The sequence below is a fragment of the Eufriesea mexicana genome, unplaced genomic scaffold, assembly GCF_001483705.2.
Source record: "Eufriesea mexicana isolate 0111107269 unplaced genomic scaffold, ASM148370v2 scaffold1949, whole genome shotgun sequence".
Taxonomy (NCBI): Eukaryota; Metazoa; Arthropoda; class Insecta; order Hymenoptera; family Apidae; genus Eufriesea; species Eufriesea mexicana.
The window spans coordinates 152109-159022 of record NW_016910026.1 but is presented as its reverse complement, the minus strand read 5'-3'; positions in this window follow the sequence as shown (position 1 = coordinate 159022).

The following is a 6914-nucleotide window of genomic DNA, read 5'->3' as shown; positions in this document are numbered from 1 at the left end:
GATTAGTATGTTCAATGACGATATAAGTTCTATAGCAGTCCTTGAATGACAAAAGGCAGATCCACCAACTTTCGAGATATTAACAATTGACACAAGAGTACTGAGTACAGCCATCGCAACAATACTGTAGCCATTGGATTAGTCTGTTCACTGACGATATAAATTACTCCGCAGCTCTGGAATAATCAATGCATTGATCAGTTATGGCCAGTGATACGTACAATTGGCTGTACGTTACATCGTACATCCACCAACACAGCACTACAGCCGTTGGATTAATTTTTTCAATCTGGATTTAAATTCCACAGCAATTATAGAATAATCACTGTTTAGATCAGATATGGCTAGGGGTATATACGCTTGGAAGTACGGTATGTAGTATGTCCACCAACAGAGTACTGTAGCCGTTGGAATAATCTGTTCACTGTTGATTTAAGTTATGTAGCAATACCAAAATTATGAATGGATAGATCAAATATGGGCAGTGATATTGACAAATGGCAATACAGCACCGAGTGTAGCCATTCGATATTGAATTAATCTCTTCGCTTTCGTCCAAGTTATTCAAGAATAGTAGGTTGATCAATGTATGGAGCGATTATCCCTGGTGACATTGGCATATGTAAATACAGTACTGAGTACAATCATCAACGGAGCACTGTGGCCGCTAGCATAATCTGCAGAATTATGATTTACATTCTATTGCAATTCAGAAATTACAAACGAAAGACCCGATATCTCTTTACATATTAGCAACTGTCACCACGGTACTGAGTACAGACATCATCACAGTACTTTAGCCATTGTACTAATTAGTCCTCTGAAGACTAAAGTTCCTCAACAATTCTAGAAAAACCAATGTATATATCAGTTATGGCCTAAGATATTTACTATCGGCTGTACGGTACTTAGTACTTCCACCAACATAGCACTCTATCCGTTGGTCTAATCTGTTCACTGATGGTCGAAATACTGTAGCATTTCTAGCATAACAAAGGGTAGATCCATTGTCGCTCGAGACATTAACAATTGATAAAACGGTACTGAGTACAGCCAACAGCACGGTACTGTATTCGTTGCAATGACATGTTCACTGTTGATTTATGTTCCACTGCAACGCTTGAATAGTCAATGTATAAATCAGTTATGACCAGAGATATTTATAATACGCAGTACGGTACCTAGTGCGTCCATCAACATAGCACTGTAACCGTTGTGTTATTCTGTACAATGATCAAATGAGTCCTGCTGCAATTCTAAAATGGTCAATGGATAGATCATATATCGGCAGTGATATTGACAAATCGCAATGGAGTAATGAATATAGCCATCTGCACAATACTACAGTGATTGAATTATTCTGTTCGTTGATGGGCCAAGTTCATCAGTAATTGAGGAATGATTAATGTATAGAGCAACCATCGCTGGAGACGTTGACATATGTCAATACAGTACTGAGTGCTGAGTTGATAACCATCAACGGTGCACTGTGACCGCTCGCTCAATCTGTCCACTTATGACTTAAATTCCTCAGCAACTCTAGAATAATCAATGTGCAGGTTAGTAGAGGCTGGAGATATTTACAATTAGTATTGCGTTACATAGTACATACACCAACGGAGCTCTGTATCCGTTGCAATAACCTGTTCATAGATGTTTGAAATTCTACAACAATTCTATGGTGAGATAGGACAGATCTATTATCTCTCGAGAACTCAATAACTGTTAACACAGTACTGAGTACAGCCATCATCGCATTACTGTAGCCGGTGGATTAATCTATTCACTGAAACTTATACTCTATAGCAATTCTAGGACGATTAATCGAGAATTCAAATATGCGTAGTGATATTTACAAATGACAATACCATAATAAGTGAAGTCATCTACTGAATATTATAGCCGTTTGGTTGATCTGTTCATTGGTGACGTAAATTCCACCGATATTATGGAATAATGAGTGTATAAATCAATTCTGGCTAAAGATATTTGCAATTGATAGTACGATACTAGTACAGCCATCAACAGAGCACTGTATCCGTTATAATAATATGTTAGCTGTTGATTTAGGTTCAACAACAGTGCTAGAAAGATCAATGTAGAGTACAGTTATGGCTAGGGGTATTAACAATTGGCCGTGCGGTACATAGAACATTCACCATCAGAGCACTGTAGCCGAAGGATTATTCTGTTAACTGATTATTGAAGTTGTATAGGAATTCTCGAATGACAAAGAACAGCTCCATTGCCGCTCGAGATATTAACAATTGAAAAAACAGTACTGAGTACAGCGATCATCACAGTATTGTAGCCGTTGCAGTAATTTGTTCACTTCACTCAAGACTTTTGTTCAATAGCAATTCTAGAACAATCAATGTATAGACCTGATGTGGCTAGAGATATTTACAATTGGCAGTACGGTATTTAGCAGATCCACTAACATAGCACTGTTGCCGTTGGATTAATTTGTCCACTGATCATGAAATTCTATAGCATTTCTGGAATAACGAAGGAGAGGTACATTACCGCCCGAGATATTGACATCTGACAAAACAGTACTGAGTACTACAATCATTATGGTACTGTAACAGACGGATTAATCTCTTCTCTGATGATTTAAATACCTCAGAAATTCTCCAATAATCAATGCATAGATCAGCTGTCGGTAGAGGTATTTACAATTAGCTGGACGGTACCTAATACATCCACCGACATTGCAGTGTAGCATTTGGATTAATCTGTTCACGGATGATTGAGATTCCATAGTATTTCTAGAGTGACAAAGGACAGATCCATTATCGCTCGAGACATTAACAATAGAAAAAGGAGTACTAGGAGCAGCCATCACCACTGAACTGTAGCTGGTCCAAGGCCAATTTGTTCAGTGCTGAATTAAGTTTCTCAGGAAATATAGAATAATGAATATATGGATCTGCTGTGGTTAGAGATATTTGGAATTGACAGAACGGTACTTAGTACATCTACCAACAGAGCGCAGCAACCTTTGGATTAACCTGTTAACTGATGATTGACATTATATGGCATTTCTAGAATGACAAAAGACAGACCCATCACCGCCAGAGATTATAAAAATTCGCCAAACATTACTGAGTGCAGCCATCATCACACAACTGCAGCCGTTGGACTAATTTGTACACTGATGATTTAAATTCCACAGCAATTCCAGGATAATCAAAGTATAGACCAGTTGTGTCTGGAATTATTTACAATTGGCAGTGCGGTACTTAGTGCGTCCACCAACTGAGCACTGTAGCCATTCGATTATTCTGTTAACTGATGATTGATATTATATAGCACTTCTAGTATGACAAAAGACAGATTCACTATCGTTCCAGATTTAAACAAATGACAAAATAGTACAGGGTACAGCCATCATCACAGTACTGTAGCCGTTGCATTAATTTGCTCACAAACGATTTAACTTCAGTAGCAATCCTAGAATAATTATTATATAGATCAATTGAGGCCAGAGACATTTACAAATGTCATGAAGGTACTGGTAAATCTACCTACATAGGACTGTAGTCGTTGGATTAATCTGTTCATACAAGATGAACGAAGATCGCCCTCTGCGCGAGTTCAACGTGCATATGTGCATGGCCATGCTCCCATTCAGCGCGGTCCCCACTTCGATCGCATATTGTACGCATTTCATAAAATTATATAATTTTATTAATTATTTATTGATTTCTTAAGCTAAAATTAAATTTATTTCATTAGCAATTTTAATAAATTTAGTTATTACAAATAATAATGTAAGAACTTTTTGAGTATACTTAATTTACTCAGTTGGAGTAGCAATTTTAGGATTGTCCTTAATAATTAGAATAAATTACTTATATGGTTATCAAAGAATGCAATCAAATAATTTAAATGAAAATGGTAAGAGAATTATTAACTTTATATATTGCAATTATTATATTAATGTTTAATTTATATGTAAATTCCAATTCATTACTACTATTAACTCTCATACTCCTACTTAAAGTTAATTAACTCGATTGAATATCTTGTTTATTAAATTGCAGTTTAAGATTTCACTCCATTAATTTAGTAATTTTAACTTCATGAATGCTTTCAATAATTTTTATAAATATAAATGAAGAAAGTAAATGATGTTTATGATTAAATTACTTTATAATATTGTTTATATTATATTTACGTTTTTCTACAATTTTGTTATTCTTTTATTTTGAATTTGAAGTTAGATTATTCATAACTATCTGTTATTAAAGAATTGAATATCTTCAATAAATCGAATTTTAGCTAGATTTTATTTAATGTTCTATGCTATAATTTTTCTTGGTCCCTATTGATATTTATTTTACATTTGTTGATAGAAAATAGTAATTGAAATTTCAAATTAATTTAATTACTTCATAATAACATTAATATTTTTATACTTGTGTATATCTAATACATTCCTGATTATTAAGAACACATGTTGAAGCTCCTCCTTATGGATCAATAACTTTAGCTCCAATTATCTTCAAATTAGGAAGTTATGGATTATTACAATTAATATGTATTCTTAAAGATAATTTTCTAGAAATTAATTGTATTCGAATAATAGAATTAATACAAATATTTATTTTAAGAGGTAATAGAAATATTAATTTTAAGAGTTATATGCTTACGTCAATTAGATACAAAATTTGTGAGTATTGGACCTATAAGAGTGTGAATGTTATTAAGGTAGAATATGTGAAAGTTATTTGTTATTACATAAATATGTGCGAGTGGAGTCTAGTGTGAATGTCGATAAAAAATGGTTAGAAGGATGTGCCAGATAGGATCAGCTACGTGGGAATCGTGAAACGAACAAAATTGGTCTAAATATAGAAAAAATTATAATATTATTAACACATTCTTGTATTCATTTATATGCCCATTCCGAAATACTATATCGTATTCTTATTATTATTAATATAATTATATTTAGGTATAAAAAAATTAAATTTTACATATTGTATATATAAGTCATATTCTATACTACTTACGATATCTATTAATCTTAAAGAAATTAGTAAATGTCAAGGTCTGAAGGATACTAAACGGAATAGAAGATTAAATGCTTTAATTTTTCGTTCATGTGTATATTCAGTTTACTACTCCTAATAATTTGGCAGCGTTAATATAGAAAATAGGCGAGCTAGAATAAGTGATACAAAACTTATTAAAATCATTAAATTATTTTGAACACAGAATTAAACAACATATAATTCTAAAAAATTTGCTGAAAAACTTCTGAGTAATGTCAAAATTAAGTGCCAAAGTATTAAACATAGAAATAATCGAATTGAGCAAGTTATTGGTCATATAATATTTCTAATTAATTCAATAATTATTATAAAATTTATTAAATTGAAGGTGAAGTTATGGTACTCAATTATTAAACAAATTTTCGGAGAATTTTTCACAATACGAGTAATTAATGTTAATCAGAATGTTAAGAAATTTGTAAATCAATAATTAAATATCTAGTTGAAGTAAAAATATAAGGAATTAAATGTTAATAATGCAATGAACTTTGTAAATTTATAAGCGTAAGAAATAGAAATAGTTGAATGTAATTTTTAAACTATAGTAAATTTTTCAAACATGGTATATGAAAATTAAAATTAAAAAAAGTTACAACTTGAATCTGATCCAGATACATTGGGATAAATAAAAATTTGTTCGAATCGATTAGGAAAATGATTATAATAAGTTACTGGAACAAATATTTCAAATGAATTTACCAAATCAATTTTCATCTTCCTTTATTCTTATCTTTACATTAAAACTTAGATTAATTAGTACAAAATTAAAATTACGTAATGAGAACATTGAATGTGCAATACGTAAAAGAAATTATTTAACACGTAATTGGTATTATTTGTGGAATTAAATTTTCATTAAGTATACTTATTATTTATACTATATTTGATGTAAGAATTCAATTCTATAGATTAAGACATATAATAAAAAAATATTAAAGACACCAATTTGATATTAATTTCAAATTGACAATTTGACGTTACTACAATTGTTAAATAAAATAAATTAAGTTTTATTTTCAATTCAATATAAGGAATATTTTATCGATGTTCTTCCTGATAAAGGTATTATTTAGACGACTTATAATAATTAATTAGGCAAAGAATGATACTTTCAATAACTTCAATGTGATTTATATTATTTTCTTCTAATATATCATTAAAATTTTCTGTTAGTTTTGTTGCAGATATTATACTACTAATGAGTTCTATTTAACAGGATAAAATTATTATTTTATTTATAATTTATTTAGTTTATCAAGATTTATTTTCTCTATATATTTATTCACTTATTACTCGTGGAATATATTATATTAACTTAACTTTAATAAGTGAAATATCAGTAAAATGCTTAACCTTATTATTGCACAGTATCCCATTCAATTTACTTGTATTTAATATAAGTTCCTTAATTTAAATTAGTTTAAATAGTTTAATAAAAGTCACTGATGTGTGATACCTATAATTTAAATAAATTATTTTAAATAATTGTAAAATTAATATTTTCTGGCATTATCTTACTTCCATATAGTTTAATATCTACAAGAACAAATTAACATATTTATATGCATACATTTCTTTTATGGTGGTAAAGGAGGGGAAGAATCGCTTCACGACCGTAGACGAGGCATTGCAGGCCGCACCTCATTTCGGGGACATCTAGCGCATGGTCCCTTGACTTTTGTCACGTATCGGGCAATGTCGTTCCACCTGTTCTTGCTTCTCAGCATCTCGGCCAAGACGTTGTCCGGTGTGATGTCCCTAATCCTCGCCTTAAGTCTCTGCCTCTCGACTGTCCATCAATGGCACACGAAGGACGTGTGCTCCGCGTTGTTTCTGTCATGTCCACAGCAC